The sequence below is a fragment of the Mus caroli genome, unplaced genomic scaffold (genome assembly GCF_978045245.1).
Source record: "Mus caroli unplaced genomic scaffold, Mus_caroli_1 scaffold_11, whole genome shotgun sequence".
Classification (NCBI taxonomy): domain Eukaryota; kingdom Metazoa; phylum Chordata; class Mammalia; order Rodentia; family Muridae; genus Mus; species Mus caroli.
Window position 1 is genome coordinate 54,646,702 of NW_028227266.1, and position 25,398 is coordinate 54,672,099.

The 25,398-nt window shown below is 37.4% G+C and overlaps 1 protein-coding gene across 4 annotated transcripts in view; it reads right to left on the minus strand.

Annotated features, from left to right (window-relative positions):
* The window catches only part of Peak1 (pseudopodium enriched atypical kinase 1), a 219,129-nt gene that overhangs the window by 108,436 nt on the left and 85,295 nt on the right, over positions 1 to 25,398 (minus strand). For 3 of the 4 annotated variants that reach the window (XM_021173067.3, XM_085844652.1, XM_085844653.1), the window contains one exon: positions 8,145 to 8,302. The gene's annotated coding sequence lies outside the window, so the exon portion shown is untranslated. Of the gene's footprint in view, positions 1 to 7,921; positions 8,113 to 8,144; positions 8,303 to 25,398 lie in introns of those variants that run through there. The other variant, XM_029482036.2, reaches the window with a different exon arrangement.

The following is a 25,398-nucleotide window of genomic DNA, read 5'->3' on the forward strand; positions in this document are numbered from 1 at the left end:
TGTTTTTGAGCCGGGCGTGGTGGCGCACGCCTTTAATCCCAGCACTTGGGAGGCAGAGGCAGGCGGATTTCCGAGTTCGAGGCCAGCCTGGTCTACAAAGTGAGTTCCAGGACAGCCAGGGCTACACAGAGAAACCCTGTCTCGAAAAACCAAAAAAAAAAAAAAAAAAAAAAAAAAAAGTGTTTTTGTCTTCTGTTAATTTGCATAGAGCTGATTATTTATTAAATATTTTATGGATTCAAATTTCTACTAAAAGGGAATTAAGCCTGGAATTGTCTTTAATAAAAACTTAATGTCAACATTAATTTCTTCAATACCTATAAGACTCTTTAGGGTCTATCAAGAAATGCTTCCTTTTAAGGCTATTAATTTATGGGCATCATGTTTTGTTAACACAGTTCCTTTCTTTTCCTTTTAGATGTGTAGGAGCTGCACTAATATTTCCCTAGTCAGTATTTCAGTAATTTATGGCTTCCTTTTTCCATCAGTTGGACAAAAGGGACAATTTATTCATCTTTTCAAAGAATCATCTTTTGGTTAATTTTATTGTTTTTGTTTTTCACTAACTTCAGTGATTTTTGTTCTTCATTAATTCCTTCTTTGTTTGCTCTAGGTTTTATTTATTCAGCTTCTTCTATTTTCATAATATAAACACTTGAGTTATTGGTTTGAGTCTCTTTCTCTCTGCTAATTAAGCACTTAAGCTTGAACTCTCACATCACTTCAGCAATATCCCACAATTCTCAGATGCTGAGGTTTCATTTTCACAAAATTAAAAATATTTTATAATTTCCCTTTTGAGTTCCTCTTAGACCCATGAGCCATTTAGAAGGACAGCTAGGGCTGGAATAATAGCTGAGTTGGAGGAGGGTTTATTGAGGATGCATGAAGCCCTGGGCTTGGTCATCAGCACTGAAGAAGGCGGTGATAAGGCACATACATGCCTCTAATTCCAACTCTCAGTAGGTAGAGGCAGGAGTATCAGAAAGTCAAGGTCAACTTTGGCAAGGACAAGGCAGGGAAGCTCTAGGCCAATCTGGATTATATGGGACTTTATTATCTACATAGTTAAGTGTTAGATACTGATTTACCAATGATTAATCCAATCATCTCCTGAGAGATACTCGGGTGGTATCCTGTTTTTGGATCTGATAAATATTCCTTCTATACACATTTGTGTAAAATGTTTGAGATCAGTTTTCCTTACTTTGATGTGTACCAAACATTAAACCAGCAGTATCACATGGCAACTTCATACTTACCTTTCTGATAAAACACCAACCTTTTATATAATGACAAACATTTCATATTCCCATGAGCAATAATAAGGCTCCAGCTTCTTTATGTTCTTGCCAAATTTTTAATTTTTTTTTTTGTCTTCTTTCATCATACATCAAAAGGAATGAAAACTAAAGTATCTGTTATTATAGCTATTCTCATCAGTGTGAAGTAGAATCTCACTCTGGCTGTTTTAGGTTTTGAATACCTGCTGGATAATTGGGGAGAGGAGGGAGATTGCAGAAGTGTCCAGGAGTCTTGGTGCCTTTACATTCTTGGCAGATGTACAGTGGAATACAGAAGAAAAAGCAGGCAAGAAACCAATCTGCAAATAAAGATACTGATGGCATTTCCTCCTCTTTGCATCAGAACAAAGGTTCTGTGTCTTGTATCGCTTCCGGTCACAGGTGTGCACTGACCTATAATACATCCTTAGTGTCTGCTATAGTGCCTAAATGGTTTTTCCCTTTTAAACGGAAAAACCAATAGAAGGAAACAAAGCTCAGGCCTGACTCCAATGAAAACAAGTTTCTTTAGTGATAAGCTTATTTTCATTTTTATAACTGACATTTTTATATGGGTTTTGTTGTGATGAGCAAGTACCAAATTGTTATTCTTTAAAATGTACAGCCCAGAATGATAATTTTTTTTCCTCCTCTATGTAGCTGCTAATACCCATATTACTAGGGTTAGAAATGAAAAGATTGCTTAACTGCAAGCACGCTTGCAGATCCGCAGTTTTTCACCATTTAAAGACATGGAAGATGGGGTAGAGAGATAGCTCAGTGGTTATAAGAGCTGGCTGTTTTCGAGAGTACCTGGGTTCATTTCCCAGCACCTGTATAGTGGCTTACAACCATCTGTAACTCCACAGTGCCCCACACAGGCATCATGCATGCACATGGTGTACAAACACAGATGCAGGGAAAGCACCTATACACATAAAACAATAAAAGAGAAACATTTAAAACTAGAGACTGAATTTCCCTTCCGGGTAGAAATAAGCAGTCTCTGCACTTAACTGCGTTCCTCCATCACTCATACGTTTAGACATATTTCAACTGTAATCAACTTCAACATTTGCTTCTTGTTACAGTTGGCACACTGAATCAGATGATGAACGTGTGTTCTGCACATCCGCACTAATCATCTCAGTCACAACTGTTACCCGGCCTGCCTTCCGCCAGCACTCCTCACCAGCGTGAGGCACTCCCAAAACAACTCCAAACAACAACAGAACACCATCAAACCAAACCAAGTCAAACCCTCAGAACTGTCCAGAGAAACCTGACCAGTTTCAGGGTCATTTTACCCTGGTATTCTCACAAGGGGAACTGTTCCCAGACGGCGTGACGAGAGTGTTACTGTGCAGTACTGTTCAGCACTGCCTTGCTGGGCATGCAAGCATAGAGACAGGCTTTCTCCATGATACAGTCATTTCTTCGTAATTTACTCTACTGGGAAGTATTTCTGTGGCAATTATTCCAATAGTAAAGAATTTTAACAACTTAAGAGTGGCTACATGTTAACAAAAATCTAGAAAAATCCATCTGAAAGTAAAGAATGATAGCCGCATTCTTCTAAAACACAGGATTTAAGGTATCATCAGGGGCACACTAGTTAGCAAGAATAAAGCCATAACTCAAAAACACATCTCCACTATTAATTGAATATCACTGAAGTTCTGGTTACATTTCTATATAAAATAACATTTCTTTTATAATATTTATAGCACAAACTGGATACAAACATTTAAAAATTCTATAATGTTATAAGGAATGTAAAACTGGCCCCAGATCTGTTACTCAATATTAATTGATATTTTGGTGATTACCTTTCACAACTGTCCAGTTAACATGATAATCTATAAGTATACATACTGAGTATGTTTAAGCTATTGAGGAAACAAAAAGACTGATAAAGTAAAACAGATGTTTCAGAAAAAAACAATTATATATCTTTCAAAAGAGTTTTGCCTATTTGCGTCAAGACTGCTGCTAATTGCAAGATTGTCTCACATGTGCAACTAGGTACAAAACAAACAAGTCCAGTTGGAATCTTTACAAAGTAGAATAAGTCAAGGTGGACTCATGGCTAAGAGTTCAGGGTATAAAGTCAGGACAGCCTACTTCTATCTTTAGTCATCTGATAATGATCAATTCAATTAACTTCTTGAGGATAAGTTTCCCTGTAAAAGCAAAATGGTACTCTTCAATAAACCCTAAGTCAAGCAGGGTCAGGAGAGTTAAGCATAACACACATGTCACAGAATCAACACTTAGATCTCTCCGACATTCTAGGTTGACAATATTTTAGTACTTGGAAGAGAGGCTTTTGACAGGTAATTAGGTCAAGAGGGTAGCGTCCTGATTAATGGATTAGTGCTCTCAGACAAGGAAGGCTAGAAACCTGTTTGTGCCTTCTAGGACACAGTGACAAGAAGCCATTCATGAGCCAAGATACATGCTCTCACAAGACTCTAGTCCATAAGTGCCTTTATCACAGACTCTCTAGCCTTCAGAAGCATGAGAGACAAATTTCTCTTGTTTCTAAGTCATCTAGAGAATGGCATTTTCTTTAAAAAAAAAAAAAAAACTCTAAAGCAGCATATGCTGGTTTGAATAAAATGTCCTCAATGTGCAAAGAGCGGATGATTTTGGAACACTCAGTACTAAATGGGATGCCTTCACCAAATTCCTTCCCTCAGGGCACAGAGAGGTATGTAGGAGAGGAGGCAGAAAGATTCTGAGCAAGAGGGAAAGGATGACTCCAGGGAATCAATGTGTTCCAGATACCACAGGACTAATGCACTGCTGAACTCACAGACTGTGGCAGCAGGAACAGGGTCTGCACAGGTTCAAGCCAGATGGGGTCCTAATACTGAGAGGGGAAGTGAACACAAGCTCTCACTCCTAAATAAAAAGCTATCTCCAACTGACATCCACTTGGAAAGGAAATATTAGCTTTCTCCAGCAGGGTCTCACTAGGCATATTAGCCACATTTAAGAGTAGGCTCCATGCCAGGAAGTAGGTAGCCAATATGAAACAAACTCAGGTATTTTTGTAGACTTGTCTTACAATGCTTTGTTTGGACATTTTTTTTTGTTTTACTAGCATTTTGCTTGTATACTATGGTTTCTGATTTTGTGTTGTTAGACTTTGTGTATGTGTTTGTGTATTTCTTTTTACTATAATTATTCTGATTTTTATTTGCCTGTTTGTTTTCTAAAACTCTGGAAAAAGGTACGTTAAGGAGTTGGGAGATGAGGAGGTGGCGAAGATCTGAGAGCAGATGTTGAAAGGGGAAATTGATCAGAATATATTGTATAAAGATTTTTAAAAAGAAAATTAAAATCCCATCATCTCTGGCATTTGAATATTTGGTCCCTATTGATGGTGCTAGCTGGGGAAGGCTTAGGAGGTGTGGCTTTGTTGGAGGAGGCATGTCATGGAAGAGGGCCTTGAGAATTTAAAGACTGCTATTTCAAGGTTTTTTTTCCCAATAATTCCTATTGGTGGTTCAAGATGTGAGCCCTCAACTTCCTTTTCCTTTGCTCTGCCAGCATGGACACTAAGTCTCTGGAGTCATAAGTTCAAATAACTCTTTTCATATGAATTGTCTTCAACAGGGAGTTTTATCACAGCAATATAAAAGTAGTTAACACACAGCATATTAAGGGCTAATCTCAATGCTTGCCATCCCATAAACATTCAGTAACACTAATTACTGTTATTATTTAAGTTGTTTTGACTGAGCAAATTCAACATGGGCTTCCCTCTATATGGATGGTTTTCCTAATTTTAGGTACTGCAGTGGATGCTTCTGAGGCCTATTAAATGTGACAAGTGTAAGGTCAAGTCTAAGTCAAGCTAAAGCTGTTCGGTGTACTCTTTCCCATCTATGAGGACCACAGCTTACAGCTAATGAAATGAACTTAACACCTGACGCTTGACTTGACTTAAGCATGGAAGTTAAGCTTGACTTAACCTTAATATTACATAGCTAGAATGTCACCCTTTACATTTTATCTTCTTTAAAGAGGCCATGATACTTTGTTGAACTAAAGATCTAAGTTTCTTATGATTGTTTGATTTTAAATTTGAACAACTAAATCTTGTTCGAATCTTTTTAGACTGTATATTTGCGACATCTGGCTTAGATGATAACATATAGATGTAGATGGCTCTTTATGTACCTCCTGGACGTGGGACACAACTTCAGCACTGGGCTAGGTAGAAGAAGCAACACTCATGCTTTACTTTGTAGAGAAGTGAAGTTTTAAATTCTTCCCTATTAATTTTTTACCCACGATAGCAAATTTAGTAGTTTATAACATGCCAACTAATGGCTAGAAAAGTACAATTGATACTGTGAATTTAATGATCCTGCCCAAAGTTAGTGAAAAACATTGAGAAATAGATTTAAATGACATTAGGAATTCTAAAAAATATGGTAAACATACTATAATAAAACCTGACAACATTGTATGGTTTCAGTTTGCTAATAAGAATTATTAAAGATAATTATTAAAGATTATAGGAGTAGATAGACTAAAAATATAATAAGCTTACTTTATTAATGGAGACTTCATTGCTTTTCATGCATTTTTACACCTGAATGCGTGAACACTGAGTACTTCAATCTCTGCTGTGTTTGAAAGGTTGCTTCCTAGAATGCAAGGGTTTTGTTTGTTTGTTTTTAATAGTGGCAGAAGACCAGAAAGAATTAACTGGACATTTACAAAGCGATGAATGTGACTATGTGGCTATGAAAGACAAGGTGACAGAAAAGCTCTAATTACAAGTAGAATTGGAGAATGTTTTAAAATCTTTCTTCTTAAATCAGTGCAGAAAATAGTAATTAGAATACCTATTCATGCTTTGGTACATTATTCCTGAACTTAAACAATTTCCTTAAAACAAGTCCTACGTATCTTGGAATCATCAGGGCTAGTACATAACCCAGGACTAGTACATAATCCAGGACTAGTACATAATCCAGGACTAGTACATAGTACAGGACTAGTACATAGTACAGGACTAGTACATACTCCAGGACTAGTACATACTCCAGGACTAGTACATAATCCAGGACTAGTATATAACCCAGGACTAGTACATACTATAGGGCTAGTACATACTCCAGGACTAGTACATAATCCAGGACTAGTACATAATCCAGGACTAGTACATAATCCAGGACCAGTACATAATCCAGGACCAGTACATACTCAGGACTAGTACATACTCAGGACTAGTACATACTCAGGACTAGTACATACTCAGGACTAGTACATACTCAGGACTAGTACATACTCAGGACTAGTACATACTCAGGACTAGTACATAGTACTGTCCATTGATTAGCTTTTCACATTCCCTGCATTTTACAACATGGAAATAGATGTAGTCAATTATTCTCATTTACTAATGCATAGTACTCAAGCAAGCAAATGGTTACAACTCAAAAGTAAATGACAACCAGTGACAATAAAAGTTACAGTTTGAGGTTAGAGAGAGAACCCAGTTGATAAAGCATTTGCCTTGTAAGCACGAAGATGTACATTCATATTCAGAGTGTCCACATAAATGCTGCATAGGTGTAAAAGCCCTCCTGTCGTAGCAGAGCTTGGGAGTTAAACAGAAGGCCTATGAATAGCCTGGCAAGCTCTGGGATCAACTGAGAACCTCTACTTCTGGTGGTTCATTTTAACTAACAACTAACAACACAACTTAGAATCACCTGGGAAGACAGTTTCTGGAACTGTCTAGATCAGGCCTGCCTACGGTCGCATCTTTGGGGCATTATCTTGACTACATTAACTGAGGAGAAGACAGACGCACCCGCTATGGGCTAGCACTATTCCCTAGGCAGGGAGATCCTGACTGTGGAGAATGTAAGCTGAGCTGAGCATATGAATGTGTGCATTCATGCCCTGTGTGCTCGTCCTATGGATGTGACTAGCTACTTCAGGTTGCTGCAATGAGAGACTCTACTCTGGAACTCACAGCTAGAAATAAACCATTTCTCCCTTGAGTTGCTTTTGCAAAAGAAATGAAACAGAGGTACTGTCTCAGTCCATAAGGAGAGGAGTGCTGAGGAAGATCCCTGATGTCAACCTTGGGAACGCATTCACAGATACATACCATACACACGCACACGTATGCACACGTATGCACAGACCACACACAAATACCAGAAAAAGCTGTAAACATGAATCTTTATAAACATGCATTCAAACAATGGCCCAAGATCAAGAGTTAAGCAACTCATTATCCCAAGTCTTCCCAAATGTGTGCTCAGCCCTGCCTGCCACCTAACAGGCTTTTAAGTATCAAGAGGAGAAGAATGTTCACAGGATCTTCAAAAAGAAATATTGTTTCTATTCTAGATGTTCATGCCTTTCCTTTTCAATTCCTGAACTTTTTTTTTCTTTTAAGGTAGAAAGGGCCAAAAAAGAAACTAAATATGAAATTAAAATTTCAAACATAAGAGAACAAATCTGATATAAAGTAAGGAAACTAAAATGTAACTCAGAAGACGGGTGTCTATGGAAAGAACTACTAAATCCTTCGGGCACTGAGCTTCCCTTTTGGCGAGGGAGAGCATACTTGGTGAAGGGTGGGTGACAGACGTACAGACCATATTGCTCTTCAAGTAGCTTCTGGTTCTTGCTGAGAAGCAGGAGTAAAGCCTCGCAATCCTTCTAAACAAGCAGGAAGGACCAATTAAGCCCAACTCCCTTACGCTGTAAGATTAACAGGGTCTTCCACAGTAGATGATGACCAACAGTTAAACTTAGGAAGGAGTCTTTCAAGTGCTCTAAAACGCTCGTGGAACAACACGATAGGAGAATTATGGTTACCATTTAATGCTGAAGCACTTCCTTCATTCTGGTGAGCAAGGTCATTCGGCAGCAAGTGCTACATCCCTTTACAGTTTCAAAGTGATTCAAATCTTCGTATGATGAATGTCCTTTCTTCCTTGCCTCTCATTCCTATATTCTGAAGGTACCGATGTTTACTGTAGGAGAGAGAGAGAGAAAAAAAAAAAACAAGTTAGATAAAAGGCAGAGAAATTTAAATACATTGCATTTGTTTCTTTGTCCTTGGATATTCTGAATTTTACCCTCATTCAGCAGTCACGAATAATCTAATTAATTTAAGATTTAACCTTCTTATTTAGGTGGAGACAAATACAACCTCACACACCTGAGAACTCCCCTGTCATACTTAACAAAAAAACAAGTTATCTTCAAGAACCAAAATACTGATGACAAAGATTTTTGAAAATGTTATTTGATTGTCCTTAAGACTCTTTTTACAAGAAACATGTGGCTATCTATTGAATGGAAAATATTTGTTCCAGCTATCTCCAAATGAGAATATTTAATTAGCCAGTTAGCAATGTGAAATTTAAGCATAAAATATATTTATGAACAAGCTGAAAATAGTTATAAAAATTAACATTTTTAAAAAACTCTACTTCTGACTCTTGGGCATTCAATTTAAGAATTCTAAACTGGCCAAATCCCCAGTTTGGTTTTGGCACAACACTCATAAAAAAGTGACTAGAAGAGAAAGTGAAAGATGACTACTATTACTCTAAAATGATTCCTGGGGATTGAGAGATGGCTCAGCCGTTAACGGATAGGCTCAGAACCAAAATATAAAAAGATTTCTGATTATGCTTACATAGAATAAAATTAAATCCTTCAATACATTTTAAATTTTAAAAAGCACTTAAAAAAAAAAAGAGAGAGGCTTTGGAGCATAGCTCTATCAAAAGCTATCTAAATTGAACACAGCTGTGGTCCTCTTAATGTTTTACAGTGTTTAAACATTCATGTGACACAGTATTAAGCAGGATGTAAGGATTACCAAAATATGTAAGTCTTGAAGAATGGTGACAAAATTATTTAGTCATCTTTCCACTGTAAGTCCTTAGAAAAGAAAAATGTACTTTAAGCAACTTTTAGTTTTAAAATCAAGTATAAAAAAAGTACTCGTCGGGCATGGTGGCGCATGCCTTTAGTCCCAGCACTTGGGAGGCAGAGGCAAGCGGATCTCTGAGTTCGAGGCCAGCCTGGTCTACAGAGTGAGTTCCAGGACAGCCAAGGCTACACAGAGAAACCCTGTCTTGAAAAAAAAAAAGTACTCAGTGACAGAAAAGTAATTTCCCCAAGGACAGGTGTTGGCTGCTCTTTCAGTACCTGACTAAAAGCCCCCCAAATGATTTCTGCTGAATATCTTATTCCTGAACTTGCTGATGACCAAGTATAATAGACATAAAATGAAAACATAAAAGGAAAGTGCTATAAATGTGTTTAATTCAATCTTTTCATTTTAAATGTCTGATCTGTAGATATGATACAGCTAGGGCCTTAAATCTTTATGCACTCTGAAACTTGACTCTTAATGGAGAGTTTAATCCATTTATACTTCATTTAAATTCTGAAATGCTTGGGTGCAAAATGTTTTACCATTTAAATGTTTCCTATTTCTACTGTTTCTGTCCCTTGTTAGTTTTGTTTATCTTTCATTGCCTTGATTTCAGTAAAATATTTTTCAACAGCTTAGAGATTACAATATACATTCTCAAATTGTCATAGTTTAAAGTTATTAACAAGCAAATAAGAATCTTGAAATATCACCCATATACTGTAATTCTCCCTTTGTATACTGTAATCACGAATTAACCTGCTATATACATTATAAAACCACAGTCAACTGTCTTTTATTTATTTTATTTACTTATTACTTGAGAGGTTCCGTCTCTTTTATAGAACCACCTTTCAATCTAATACTACTTACTGTCTGTTAGTTTAAAAATTCTCAGCATTTTAATGGTGTACTTATATTGACTAGGGACTACCTAATTTTTCACTTGTCTGAATTTATATTTGTTTTATTTTCAAAGAACACATTGATTGAAAACTGATTTCTGAGGTGAGAACTTTTTAAAGCTGGGTGGTGCCACTACTTAAGAATCTGAGATAGAAAGACTTTAAGGCCTGAGTCTAAGCCTGGTCTTGGTACCACACTGAGAGCCCATGGTTGCAGGATACAGCTGCGGAGCAGAAGTTAGAGAACTTCTTGTGCAAATTCTGGTTCCTTTCCTCCCACTTTTATTGGAGAGGCTGGATGTAGAGGTCAAAGGAGAACGTGCAGGAGTCTGTCCTTTCTTTCTAGCTCAGGGGTTCCAGGGATTAAACACAAGTTTTCAGGATTAGCAGCAAGTTCCTCTAACAACTGAGATGTCCCACAGCCCTATTTCAAGTTTCTTAGCCACACTTAAAATAGCTGATTTTTAAGTTAATGTTTACTAACCTCAACATCTAGATTTCTTCCCTCTTATATGGTAATTTATCTGTCTCATCACATGTGACCTGGAACAGTATGGATAGTGTCCTGCAGTCACTACAGACTCTTTCTTTCTTGAATGACATTCATTTCTCTGCTGACATGAAGTTAAACACTGAGCTTCTAGAAACTGCAGCCTTGTTTAATCAGGGAGGCTATGTTTCAGTTTTCCCCTTAATTCTGGGATAACTCCTTTAGTACAGTTCCACATGTTGTGGTGACCCCAAACCAAACTTTGCTACTGTTATGAAATGTAATATAAGTAGTTCTGGAGATAGAAGTTTGCCAAAAGGATCACAACCCACAGATTCGGAGGTAGTGGGTCACAAAGTTAGTAAGTTAGTCTTAAATCATCCAGGAAATAAAGTATTTTTATAACTCTCTTTCTATCTCTCCACACAGACACACAGACACACACACATGTATACACACACACACATACATTCTAAAATGACTAAAGAGTAAGTATGTCTGTGTATAGTTAGTTACATTGTACTGTTGATGACTTACATGTTAGCATATTAGATATCAGCACAAATTATGCAACAGGTTCTTTTTACTTACTCATCTTTCAGCCAACCACATATAAATAAATTATATATTTAGAACTTGCTATGGTTAAAGTTGGTGTTAAAGACAAGAACAAACTCTGTTTGAAACATGTTTAAAACCAAGTGGTGGTTGGCACATGCTTTTAATCCCAGCATTCAAGAGGCAAAGGCAGAAGCAAGTAGATCTCTTAGTTTGAGGCTAGCCTGGTCTACAAAGCTAGTGCGTTCAGGACAATCAAGGCTTTCAAATATATTTTCTATTCTATGGGCCAACCAAGATATGTAGAAGGCATTCCAGAAGAGCAGGCAATAATCAAAGAAGCTTTGGTCCAGGATTGAAAACTTGGGATAGAAAATCCAGAATCTTTAAGTGGAATCGATATGAAATTCAAAAATCTTTTTTTTTTCTTTTCTTTTCTTTTCTTTTTTTTTTTTTTTTTTGGTGTTTTCGAGACAGGGTTTCTCTGTATAGCCTAGGCTGTCCTGGAACTCACTTTGTAGACCAGGCTGGCCTCTAACTCAGAACCTTTTGTTTATTAAAGCAAAGTCAACTTCATCACAAAATAACTGTGATGGACAGCAGTGACTGTCATGTCAACTGGACAGATCTAGATAAACCTAGGAGACAAGCCTGTAAGAAAATTTCTAGACTGGGTTAACTGTGGTGGGAAGACCTACTCTAAATGACAGTGCCATCAATTAAGGACTGGGATACTGGACCAAAAGTAAATTGAACAACAGAATTTGCCTCTCTTTTCTTCCTAACAGAGGATGCCAGATGCCTCTGCCACCATGTGTGTATACGTGCGTGTGTAAGGGAGTATGTGTCAGGGAGACAGAGACAGACAGAGAGACAAAGACAGAATTTTGGTTTCTTTAAAAAAAAAAAAACAGAACTATTATAATAGGTTTACAGTCTAGTCCCAGGTGTGGGGTGTGCTGCTTCAGTGTCCCTAGCAGCTGACTATGAATTGTCTTGTGCTCTAACAGAGGCATGGTTTTGCAATATTAATATTGCAAATAATTGCAGATAGCTTCTGCAATATGTGGCATTTGGAATTCTGGGGATTTTTCATAAGGTATATAAAGGCCAGGGCTGGTCATAGTTGGTCATTTGGGAGGGTTGGTTGCTGTTTGGTAGTAGTCATGGTCGAAGAAGAAACAAAAAGAAAGAAATTAGATTTAAGAATCTTTCTCTCCAACATAGTATTAGGAGTTGAAAGGGTGGAGAATGGTGGAAGAAAGAAGACCCCACAAAGTGGCAAAAGACAGCTATCGAGAGGGACAAGAGACAGGGAGAAAGAGGGACAGACAGACACTGACTGACTCACTATGCTGCTCAGGTTGATATCAAACTCCACAGCTCAGCCTGAGTAACTGAGAATACAGACACATGCCATCGTGTCCGGCTTCTAACATAACTTCTGTACTACAGTCTCTCTCAAAAGTCCTATAGACCCAAACATGTTTGCTTTATTATTAAACTTAATAATAGGGAATAGTTTTAAGTAAAAATATCACAACTGAAGTACAACAATCTCCTGGGGATCCAACATCTCACTGGAAACTATAGTTAGAGCAGGGACAGTCAAAGCCATGGAGCTAGGAGCCAAGCCAAACTTGCCACCTGCTTATTTATAGTCTACAAGCTAAAAATAGTTTTTATATTTTAAAACAATTGAAAAAATCAAAAGGAGAGTATTTTGAGCATAAAAATTATATGAGATTTAAAGTTCATTATCTAAAAATAAGGTTTCCTAAGAACACAGCCAGTTCTTTTGTTTATGTATCATCTACGGTTGCCTTTGAACTATATAAGGGCGAGGGTAAGTAGCGATCAGAGCATAGTAAGCTAACTGCCTGCAAAGTCTCCCTTTATAATTAATGTTTTCCAATTCCTGACACAATCTAAGTTCAGTTCAGTATCACTATCCTCTAATGTAAGAGGAAATACGTTTTAAAATGCTAACGGCCTTAATGGGCGTTTCTCAGTGGGCATTTTTGTTTGTTTTATTTCTTTTTGTTCTTTGGATAGAGTGAGAGTAAGAGACAGAGACAACGAGATAGCGAGGAGATAGGTTTGGGTGAGTAGGGAGCTGGGCAGAGTGTGGGAGGAGGGAGAAACATGATCAAAATATATTATGAGAAAAAAATTAAATAAACTCTAGGTCAAATAGTTTATTTTAGGTCCTTACCCACTGTTACTTTATACCTTTATACTTGTAAGGAAACATTAAATAGTATTTTTATATTTACAGTTATTATCCAATAATATGAAGTCAGTTTTATACTAAAAAAAAAAAAAAAACCCTTTTTTGTTGATTTATAAAATTTGTTAGGTATGACAATCATTGTCTTCTGACCAGTTCTGATTTAAAGTTGTAATGGGCTCTTTGAGTTGAAATGTAAATAACATTTTCCACAGTAGAAACAAGATTATTCATAACAATAGTGATTAAAAATAGCTTTGGAATCTGAGAGCTTTGGAATTTTGCAAAGGTGTTATAACTCGTTCTAGAATGATTCCACATCTTCTTTTGACCACGAGGGAGTAAACACGTCCGGAATGATCCTCCCACTGCAAACAAGAACCACATGGTAAAGAAAACAGGAAAAGACCATTTCAGACTCAGGCGTGGGGACCAGGACTGCAGAGAAGGAAGAAACAGAGCTTCCCTCTCTGGCAGGAAGCGGTTTCCACTGCAGCACAGTAAGAACCAAACAGAGCCTTGTAATCCTGTTGACTTGAGCAGAACTTGAGAAGAGGCCTGTGTGGCTGGAGATCACACAGCAGAGCTGCTGAGAGAGCGAACGGGTTCCTAGAATTGGAACCGGGTTCCTGAGTGTCAGCCACACGAACACTTGTATGCAACGGTAGCGTTTCTCGAAAGGATGAAAGTCCGAGGAAATAAAGTTACCAAGGAATAAAAACATAAATGATTCTCAAAGATGACACTGAGCAGAAAATTAACAAATTCTCTCTAGCATGAAGGGAAAAACCTTACTAAATATACAAACCAACCAGGAGGACCACAGATGGGCCACATCACAGACACATCACAGTCTTGGGGGTGGGGAGGAGAGGGCTACTCTGGACTTGTATGGAAGTCATCTGAGCTTAGGCTAGAAGGGAACAAATTGGTATGCAATTAGCAAGTTGTCTTTCAGGGAAAGTCCAATGTTCTTTAAAGAAACAAAATTTAAAACCTAGGAATAGAAAATTCACAGCTATCTGTCATTTAATGAAACTACTGGATATTTTAAGAGGCAGTAAGACTGTAATTCATAACCAGAAAAATATCCATCTAGAGACACTAAGAAATGAGACAATTAGCAGGCAAAACATATAAAGTGATTCTTTAATTCTGTTCTTCGAATGGTCCAGGATATAAATGAAAACAGGAACACGGTGAGTGTAAGTGAATTTGAAGATTTTCAAAACAAAACTAACAAATAAAAATGTAAGATTTAAGAGGAAATTGCATGGAATAGACAAAGAATAGTTTATATTCTGAAGAAAAGAGGCATTGGTGAACTTACAGACAGAGCAACAAAATTACCCAAAGGGAAGTGCAGAGAGCAAGAGTGGAGGAAAAAGGGTAGGCTAGAGAGATGGCTTAGGGAGTGAAGGCACTTGCCACCAAGCTTGAAGAGTTGATGGCCAGGACTCACATGATAGAGGACTCCACAAAGTTACTTCACAAACTGGCTTTTCGATCTTGACAAGTGTATCATTGTACACACGTACATGTACACACACACCAAAAATCAAAAGAAAAACCAAAAACTGACATAGTGAAAAAGACCACTCTTGTAAAAACCACATCTTATGAGGCACGATGTGATGCCGTTCTAAGAAAAGAGATGTATTACATTCATAGAGCAAGAACTAAAACAACAAGAGCCAAGGACATAGACTCGAAAATAAACTGATGGGGGCCCAAATGAACCAAGAGAAGAAACTAAATGGAATCTAACAGCACGATTACTTTGAAGGGATGAGTAACAGAGAACAAACTAGTGAGAGGACAGATTCAATACAAAAACAATTAATATATTAAATATAAATTCTCTTCCATATCGAGCTAGGACTAAATCCAAAGCCTTGTACATGCTAAGCAAGTGCTCTACTACCACAGACGTATATGTCTTGCTCTAAATCTTCAATGTATAGGGCCAAATTTATAACTGGGTCATGGTGACCCATGTAAGAGGAATGGGACGTAGAATTTTGAGTTTGGGCTTGCCTGGGCTACATAGCAAGATCATGTCTCAAAACAAAACAACAACAAAATCTCCAAGTAAATAATTAAGACATAAAAAGTTTAAGATCCAAACATATATTATTCCCCTCGCTCTTCCCCCCATCCCCCGACACACACACAAATAAGGCAACAGGTTGAAATTAGAAAGACAAAAAAACCTTTAATGTTAATATGGAACAGCCCCATTTAAAGTACAGTAGAAGACTTATTGTCAGAGATTGAAGGGCATTTTAGAGTCTACAAGAGAATGTATTCAAAAAGTGGGGAAATCCTAAGTGTACACGCCAGAGGTACAAAATGAGTGAAGCAAAAGCTGTCAGAAACCATGGGCAGATGCCAGCACTGCTGAAGACACCAGATTCCCATGAATTAAAAGAACAAGTGTTCCAAACACACAGAAGGGAGATCTGAGAAAGCTGAGCATCACTGAACACTGAGCATCGCTCAGCTCTGAGCATCACTCAACACTGGTCCACAGCAGCGCGGTGCCTTTAGGATGACCAAGGCATTTCTCAGAACACACCGCTGCCTCAACAAGAATAAGGCTGTATAAACCAAAGGAACGGAAACCACATGAAATCAAGTCAGAAAACAGCAAGAGAGAGATTCTACAAAGCCCCAAACATTCAGAAATCAAACAATATACTTCTAAAATAATCTATACAGTAAATGAGAAAATCATAGGAAAATATAAAATAATTTGAGTCAAATAAAAGTGAAAATCTAAATACAAAATCTGTGAGATACTTCTCCTAAGATGTTCTGGGCACATTTATAGTTTCTTCTACTTTTATTAGGGAGGTAAAAGACTAAAAGCAATTGCCTAAGATTCTATGGGGGCGGGGGGAAAGCAAATTAAATCAAAATAAGTGGATAATAACAAAAACTAAACAAATAAATAAAATAGTCAAAAACCAGAGAAAAATCCATGAAACTGAAGACTGTTTTTTTTTTTTTTGAGCAAGTATTAATAGCACTAAGAAATCTGTGGCTAGACTGAACAAAAGACAGAAATCAGTACTGAAGCAAAGGATGAAAGAGAATTCATTAACAATAATGAGGCTAACACTTCAGAAACACCAAAGAGAAGCCATAAGGGAACTTCAAGTGAAACGGTGAAAGTCTTCAATTTAACAAAGAATGTTCCATGCTGAGTTGCTAAGATCTGCAATAGGGACAGAAGATGGTTTATTTATAGTATGACAAGTGCCTTGCTTTCAGCTACTTACTGGAGGTCCCGCCCAGTGTCCCCCACAGACAAGGGCAAGGGGCACTGCTACATAAAAAGATAATATATAGCAAAGGAATGCAATGTTGGCTACAGGAATCTAGGTGTGATGCAATGCCACAGAACTATATACTCATTTGCACCAATATTGGTTTCTTGCCTTTAATACTGTATTAGTCAAATAAGGTGTAACTAATAAAGGGACTAGTGTTAACAGGCCTCTGTGCATTATGTCTGTAACTTCCTAATTTGTGAATTCTTTTATAAGGCTTACTTACATTATCTAAAAGTAAAAATCATTTTATACCCCCACCCCTACCCCAACACTTTGGTTTTTCAAGACAGGGTGTCTCTGAGTAGCCCTGGCTGGCCTTGAACTCGGAGATCCACTGGCCTCTGCCTCCTCAGTGCTGGGACTAAGGGTGTGACCTCCACAGCCCAGCAAGAATCTTTTGTGAAAAAAGAAAGTCATAGTATCTTTACCTATAATAGGTTAAAAACAAGTCAAACTGAACTGACCACATGGCTTGCATCTAACTATGGAACTATGGAAACAGAAGAAACAGAAACAAAACAATGGGAGAGGACCGAGGGATGACTAAACAGGACACTGAAGGTCTCAGGTCATGAAAGTCCTCTATATGACATTATAATAAAGTACACATTATAATGTGTCATTATATATTTGTCCAAGCTAATGGAATCTATGACAAGAATGAATCTTAATAAAACAAGGGATGTGGACTCCCTGATCTTTTTAATAGTCTTTCATTGTTCTTGTAAATCTGCAGAACAGCCACATTTCAGAATATCAAATCTTGAATCAAAATGTTCTGGCAATATATAAAAAACAAGCAAAGCTGGAAAGATAATTTATATCATTTTGATGCAAATTTATTCATATGCAAGGAAAACAAACTGCAGCTAATGGCCTTTGGGGTTTTTGTTTGTTTGTTTATATTTGGAGTTGGAGCTACATTTTTCATTTTTAAAAGGCCCAAGAGCAAATGATTATCTGTTTCAATAACTTTCAATTGTATGCAGCAGAATAATCTTTAAGTATCTGTGAAAATAATCTAATTTCACATTGAGAAATAAAAAATTGTGGCATTCATGGTACCCAAATATTGAATTAGTATTTGAATATTTACATTTATTTGATACTTTTTTCCCTGATAAATTCAAGTAGCAGAGCAACTATTTATAAAATGAGCTACAAAATATAAGTCAATATAGATCCTATAATCCTTGTTCATTGCCTATCTTTCTATTTATGAAAATTGGACTCAACCCTTTGAATTCTTACAAGCATAGTAAGATATTAATGATGTCCTGAGTAATACTGAATCGCTTAACTGTTAAGTATATCTGAAAGAAGAAAACTAATTAAGATCTTTCTATAACTTCCATTGCCATATCTTTGTCATGGCTTCAGGGACAGACCTGACTCAGATGGAGAGGGGACTGGGCTCTCTGGCGGAGAAACCACAACATCCTGTACATCAGTGTATTTATTACATACAGTTGAGCAATGGAAGTAGGGTCATTGCACAGATACACAAGGAAGCAGGAGTAGTATATAAAGCTGAACAAGATACACAAGGAAGCAGGAGTAGTATATACAGCTGAACAAGGAGTCAAGGGTGGCTAATCTCAGTAGCAATCTCTGTGGGGGAGCAGTCTTCAGGCTGTAAATGTCCAGAAGGAGAAAGAGGGCTAGATGGACATTTTCTACACTCACTATTCACATTTGCACATATTCTAGAAGAAGGCTTTGCCACTCCTCTGACCCTCACCCCTGCAAGGGCAGAGCAGGGGGGACTTTGCCATCTTCCCAAGAGTCTGAGGCTAAGGTCTGTAAAATGGCCACGCCCATGTTCATAACACCCACTCACTCCAAGTTTCCTCTGCTCTGACCACTCTAGTGCCATGTTAAATTTATAATATCCTGTTCAGAAAGGAAGCTAACATTCAGACATTTTGTTGCTTGGGTGCTTAGATCAATCATACTAAAACATACATGCAGATAGAAACCAGCATCCCATAATTTCTTCACTGCCATTCTCAGATTTACTGAACATGAGTGGCATCAAAGAAGACCTAAATGAGCTTGGGGCTAAGATGGCAAAGCCCTGCTACTGCAAGGACCTCACTTTGCTCCTCTGAACCCACACAGAAATGTAGAATAGGGTGGCATGTGCTTATGATCCCAATATTGAGAAGTCACAGAAAGGTCAATCCCTGGGGATCCCTGGTCATCCAGTCAAGCCTAACTGATTAACTCCAGCCCAATGAGAAACCCAGCCTCAAAGGTGGGCAGCATTCCTGAGGATAAGACCCAAAGTTGTCCTCAAGCTTCCACATGCATGCACAAATTGGACACACACATACATGCACACGGACATACATATATGCACACATACAATTAAAAATAAGAATTAAAGAGTTTCATATGTTCACTAAGAACTGCAATCAATTTTTTTGTAAAGTGACCTGCCCCAAAAAACAAATTACACAGAAAGATATAAATCTATACTAATCAACTTCCAGGTAAAGTACTTTGCTTAATGCTATTAGATTTATTCATGTATCAATGAAATGGAAAAAGGATTTAAATAATTTTTATAAAAATATTTTAAAGGCAAAAGCCTTTATAAATTAAAACTATGTCTTCTACATTAAAATGCTCCCAGGAGTGGTGGCGCACATCTTTAGTTCCAGGACCTGGGAGACAGATCTCTGAGAGTTCAAGGTCAGCTTGGCCTACATAGTTATTTCTGTGCAAGCTAGGGCTGCATATTGAGATGTTGTCTCAAGCCAAAAGTAAGGTAATGATAATAATAATTATTTTAATTATATAAGTATAATAATAATAATTATTATTCAATTAATTAGAAGACTATAGACATATACCAAAGGAAATTTTTGACAGTTTAACTATATAATTCAAGTTAGCCTGAAACTACTTTGTTGTCCACCTTGGTATTGAACTCTTGTGTTTCAGCCTCCAAAGTGCTGGGATTATGGGCAAGTACTTGCTTTCAAAGAATGCTAGCTTTTTAAAAAATGTTTTAACCTGAATGAAGAGCTCTCTGGAAGCCTGGCTGGCATGCAGCTAACCTAGATCAAGAACTCTTTAATCTGAAAGTCAAACCAAAGAAATTCACATATCACAGGAAAAAGTGCAGTCATTTTTAAAAACTCAAATCCCTCAGCTCATCATCACAACTACTTTAGGACCACTAAGTCACACCTGGATAATGAACAACTTACAGTAGTGTCTAAAACTGTCATCTGGTAAGGAAGATAGAAGCAGGTTAGAGTAGAAATGATACAACAAAACTGAAGCTTCCAGGGACAATTAAAAATCAACTCAGGAGAAGAGGCCTTGTCACTTTCTAGTTTCAAGTACCATATAACAATAGGTTAAAAAAAATAAAACAACAGTCTACATATTTTCTGATCAAATAGTAAGCTGACATATTATTTTAAAGAAAAATTCCTTTCCTGAATGCAGTACTACTTACAGAAAGTTCCCAAAGTAACATAATTTACTATTTCCTACAGCAAGATTAGTCTTTCTCTCTCTCTCCCCGCACCCCCCTCACATACACACACACACAAACACACACTAATATTCAAAATATACAAAGAACTCGGTAAGTTAGACTCCAGAGAACCAAATCACCCTGTTAAAAATGGGGTACAGAGCTAAACAAAGAATTCTCAACTGAGGAATCTCGAATGGCCCAGAAGCACCGAAAGAAATGTTCAACATCCTTAGTCATCAGGGAAATGTAGTTGTATCCTCTTAAAGCAAGAAAGCATGTCAAACTTGAGACAGGTACTAAGTCCCTCAGTCGAGGCCCAGCTATGTGACCCTCAGCTACTTTGGTCATGGGTACAATGACAGTGATAACATTTAACCCAGCAGAGCATGAGGACGCTTGCAAGAGGTTAACACATGCAAGAGAACGGAGAATTATTTAATGTGCTATACAAGTGTGAACTCTTCCCTTATCTGTCATATGGGAAGATTCAATGAAGGGATCTCGGAAGGTATCTTGTCTCTAAGAAGTCTTTGCTATTCACTTCTGAAACAGAGAAAGCAATGGCTAATTTCATATGAGATCGGCAACCTCATGATACAAAAATGAATCAAAAAGTAACGGATGTGTCCAGCACACAGGGAGTAGGGATACTGGAACGGAAAAGACTCAGACTTGTCTCCTGTCTCACTGCTCTTCTATCACCTGCAGCTATGTCTGTCCCAGCTGCTATCCATGCTCACTCAAAATCTCATCTCCAGGGGATCAGGAAGCTTCCAAACCTATGGCTACAGCTTGTTACAAGGAAGAGCATAGGTACACTATGATGCAATATTATCCTAGTGACTCAATTCAATTACTACTAGTTAAGAATGTTTAGAAGTCACAAATACTAACGGGTATAAAGAGATGCTCAGACTCAACTGCCAGGTACTTGGCTCATGTGATATAAAATCTTAATCAAATAGGTATGATGTAGCCTGTCTAATCTTTCCCAGGACAGAGGTTTAATTTTGCCTTTATTACAAATTAACTATGTGATCTAGGATAATTCACTTATTTTTCTATCTTAAAGATAAAGACTAATATCGAAGATGACACTTGGCCAGTATGATGTGAACATGCTAGCCCATGTTAAATGGTACAACAGAGTCTGGCACTTATTAAGTGCTTGCAAGCATTGGCTTGCCTTTGTAGCCTTCTAAACTTTCAGAGAATAGAGGGTGGTTTTTTCTCCTTGTAACTCCAAAGAAAGCATCCTTAAATAAAATGTCCTATCTCTCCATCTTAGTCCTGGTCCTCACCTTCAGTAATCAGTGGCTGAACAGCAAAGTTAAATAAACTGAAAAGCACTGTGACATAACAGAAGGGACACATGGCTCCCGTCAGCACATCTGTCTGAATCCCATTGTGACCAAGAGCTTTTGACTCTAAGCAATTTGCCAAACCTTACAAAACTCTCATCATAAAATGAAGACCTTATCTAGCTTTTTATCAACCTGTCTTTCCTATTCACAGGTCTCCGGCAAACACTGTGAAAAGGGCATGTCTCTTTATCTTTATCCTTTCCATGCTACTATGGCAAGACTCAAAATTAGAAGATTTAATGTTAGGATAAAGCAGAAAACTGATAAAAAGTGAAGCAAGAAAATGCTACATTATGGAAAGAAAAATAAAACTTATTTAAGTGGCTCTAACTCCTTGCTTCCAACTCTTTTTTTAAACCAACAGGACTCATACATTCTTTTCATACAGAAAGGTAAACTGAGAAATATATATAAGTTACAGATAGTTGAATTACTCTTTAATTTACTGTAGGCAGAATCAAACCTTGGCTTCCTCTGTTTGAGAGATGTTGGTTACTCTTTGGTTGGTTTTGGTTTTTGAAGATAAGGATCAAACTCAGGACACACTGTCCAAGTGCTTTATTATCATGGACTTGGTTTTGTTTTCTTTATTCATTTGTTTGTTTTAAAACAAGCTCTTACTTTGTAGCCCTAGATAATCTGGAGCTTGCTTTGTAAACCAGATTGGCCTCAAACTTGAAGGCATGGTTTTCTTTGCTTCCTGAATGCTGAGATTAAAGATGTGAGATTAGGGGATGGAGAGATAGCTCAGCGGTTAAGAGTACTGACGGCTCTTCCAGAGGTCCTGAGTTCAATTCCCAGTACCCACATGGTGGCCCACAATCATCTGTAATGGGATCTGATGGACGGCATATCACATACATAAAATAAATAAATAAATCTTAAAAAGGGGGGGGGGGAGATGTGAGATTAAAGATGCCTGGCTGGTCCTATTTTTGAAGCAATAAAACAGCCAAGAGGTATTTTAGTTGGTTAATAAAACAAAGAAAAAAACTAAATGATGTAGGCTAAGTAACTAAGAAGTAATCCTTTTCTTTAATATAAATAAAATTTGTTCTTTACTTTAAAAAGTACATTCAAAGAATAGTGTACCTTTGCTAAAGATGATTTAAGTACCCAGAGGCTGCTTGCAATAAATTGTAGATTTTAAAAAAATCCTTCTAAGGCTAAACTTCTTAACATACAGAAACAAAGAGTGAGTGTTGAATTTTTTGGAATAAGGGGAAATCAGGGGTGATGCTGGGCTGGAAGAACAGCTAGAACCACATATCCTAAAATGCACAAACATAAACCATATTTCACATAATTTTGAGTCATGAAACCCTAGTTGTATATGTTGTGTATCTCTAAAATATTTTAGTAGATTCCAGGTAAGCTTAATAGTATTTAAGTTGTAGAATCTGAGAGTCCTTAAGCAACTTTGTAAACATGTAACACAAATTGCTAACTGAATAATGAAGAAACTAACCAAGAAAGGTGAAGAGAACTCCAGAAAGTCTTGTTGCATTCAAGAGAGAAACACCGTGCCAGTGCTAACTCACAGAACGAACACACAGAATCTGGCATGAAGCAGGGCTTTGGGAACAAAGTACCTTCCACAACCACACAAATTAAGAGGCTCCAATGTGATTTGGTGGGTATGTGATTAAGGAGAGTCTAAACATAGATTATCAGTAGTTATCAGAAAAAAGTTATATAGTTATATAAATATATGAAAAGTTATACAAATTTAACCTTTCTTATCTGCACATTATATAAGTACAAAATAGAAGAAACCCCTACATTCCTTATAGGATTGTTTTAAGAATAAAATGATAATAATTAAATATTTGATAGTGTCTACTAGTTCATACTAGGTGCTTATGAAATTATATGAACTGAAAAACAGTCCTTACCAAACTTTGGAAACAAGATCTGAAAACAAAATGTTTCCAGGTGAAAAACAAAGTGGGCAAGTTGAAGCATTTACTCACTATCTAGTACCTAGCACTAAGCAATCACACACTATTCAAAGTGTTATCAAACACACTGACCAGTAACCTACAACATCTGCCCATCTCATCCCAAATGTACCGTGCAGCTGTGAAAAATTAGTATTTTTAAATGAATCGTTTTATTATATCAAGCACCAGCACTCATCAAGCCTTCAATGATAACCAACCACACACAGAACAAGCCCAGGCTCACTCCCAGGGTAGAGGTTGAAGCATAACTCGCAAATTTCTCAACGCCCCAGCTCGTGCCTGCATTTTCAGTCTCATCTCCTACTCCATGTACGTCAGTCACAGCGAACTATGTTTGCATCGCAAGTACCCTTTCCCACCGAACCATTTCTCTAGTTCTCCCATTCCCAAATAATCTTAATATGATGAAGTTAGGTACTTGAAATCAAAACAGTAAAAATATGGTAAGCTGAATGATAGGGTTTTGGGGGACCTTAATTAACTACAAGTAGTTTACATTCTGAATGCAGTATAAATAAAGTATATCAATCTTTAAATACCCAGAGTATAGAAAAATAGACCTATGGGACATTTGCCATGAATGGTAAAGATTATGGTCATTTATCAAAAATTAGGAGAAGAAATAAATGCTTTCACAGAAAAATCCACTGCTTGCGTGAAAAGATACTACTTACCATAGCCTAAAGTCAGACAAGAAATCCACCTATGTCAAATTGAAGCATCTCTAAATGCTCTAAATAGAAATCTCTTTCTGTTTTTTATTTTAAACATAGCTTAATAAGGTACCCAGTTCATATCTTCTATACATAGGATAAAGGGGATTAAGAAACATATGCTGGGTGTCATGGTTAGGTTTCTGTTGCTGTTATTAAAAATACCATGACCAAAAACAACTTGAGGAGGAAAGGGTTTATTTCAGCCTACAGCTTGTAGTAAGAAGTCAGAGCAGGAAATCAAGGTAGGAACCTAGAGGAAGCAGCTCATGCAGAAGCCTGGAGGAACGCTGGAGGAACCCTGGAGGAACCCTGGAGGAATGCTTACTGGCTTGCTCATCACGGCTTTATCATTTTGAATTCTATTATGAACCTAGGATGGGGTGGGACAGAGGAGATACCACCTACAATGGCCTGTGCCCTCCCCTATTAATCACTAATTTAAAAATACCCTATCAGTTTGCCTATATCCTGATCTTATAGAGGTCATTTTCTCAACTGAGAGTTGCCTTTCCCCAAATGACTCTAGCTTGTGCCGAGCTGACATAAAACTAGCCACCATACTGGGCCAGAGAGATGGCTCAGCAGGTAAAGGTACATACCAAGCCCAATTAACTGAGTTAGACCTAAGGGACCCACACAGTGGAAGGAAAGAACATTTCCACGTGGTCCACTGACGTACATATATGTGCTGTGACCCTGCCCCTGCTTCTAATAAATGTAATAAACTTCAAACACGATTTTAAAAAACACAAATACTAATAACTATAGGATCATTTTGAAGTGTAAAATCATGTGGGTTTTTATCTTCTTATTTTTGACACTGCAGATGCCATTTTTTTTGGTCAGCTGTGAAGAAGTTAAAAAAGAGAGAGAGAGAGATACAAAATGGAATCAAAGTTTCAGTGTAACACTGTATATCAGAAGGGATGGGTAATTCTCATCATGCAGTTAAAAACACCTGTCCTCATGTGAAACAAAAATCAATGAATGAGAGGTTAAAAATCCTTCTGAGCAACTGCACTCATGCATATTGAAACACAAATGCTTTCAGCCTAATTCTCAATTATGAAATCGCCTTACACATAAAATAACACTATAAAATAAGTCTCAGCAAGGGA